Below are 963 nucleotides of genomic sequence, written 5' to 3' on the forward strand. Positions count from 1 at the left end.
AAAATTATAATTAAACCAAAATTATGACTGGTAACATTTATATTAAAACAGATATTTAAAAACCTTACAAAATGTTGGAACTCATATCCATAACACGTTCAGTATTAATAATAGTTTCCCACATAGTCAAATTTATTAAATAAGCCAATTAGTTTTGATACATCTTTTAGATATCTGTATCAAAACTAATTGGCTTATTTAATAAAGCTTTCCCACATAGTCAAATTTATTAAATAAGCCAATTAGTTTCTCAAAGGTTATCTAAAAGATGTATCAAAACTAATTGGCTTATTTAATAAAGCTTTCCCACATAGTCAAATTTATTAAATAAGCCAATTAGTTTCTCAAAGGTTATCTAAAAGATGTATCAAAACTAATTGGCTTATTTAATAAAGCTTTCCCACATAGTCAAATTTATTAAATAAGCCAATTAGTTTCTCAAAGGTTATCTAAAAGATGTATCAAAACTAATTGGCTTATTTAATAAAGCTTTCCCACATAGTCAAATTTATTAAATAAGCCAATTAGTTTCTCAAAGGTTATCTAAAAGATGTATCAAAACTAATTGGCTTATTTAATAAAGCTTTCCCACATAGTCAAATTTATTAAATAAGCCAATTAGTTTCTCAAAGGTTATCTAAAAGATGTATCAAAACTAATTGGCTTATTTAATAAAGCTTTCCCACATAGTCAAATTTATTAAATAAGCCAATTAGTTTCTCAAAGGTTATCTAAAAGATGTATCAAAACTAATTGGCTTATTTAATGATAGTCCCTTCTTCTGGGAACCAAGGACAAAGATTCTTCACAAAATCAAAAAATCTTAATAATTCACTTGTTTTAACCTTTACTCCTCGCATCTTTTTTTTTTTTTACCTTTTTGTCTTTTTTACTGACCGGTAACAGGATCACAACCCTTGGTGTCACGCCCATACCGGGGACCGGCAACGGGATCGCAACCCT

At 28.1% G+C, this 963-nt stretch overlaps 1 pseudogene; it reads left to right on the forward strand.

Moving 5' to 3' along the window:
* LOC103599840 overlaps window positions 1-963 on the forward strand; it is an 84,951-nt pseudogene that overhangs the window by 22,037 nt on the left and 61,951 nt on the right.

Source organism: Galeopterus variegatus, unplaced genomic scaffold (genome assembly GCF_000696425.1).
Source record: "Galeopterus variegatus unplaced genomic scaffold, G_variegatus-3.0.2 Scaffold3125, whole genome shotgun sequence".
In the NCBI taxonomy this organism is placed as follows: Eukaryota; Metazoa; Chordata; class Mammalia; order Dermoptera; family Cynocephalidae; genus Galeopterus; species Galeopterus variegatus.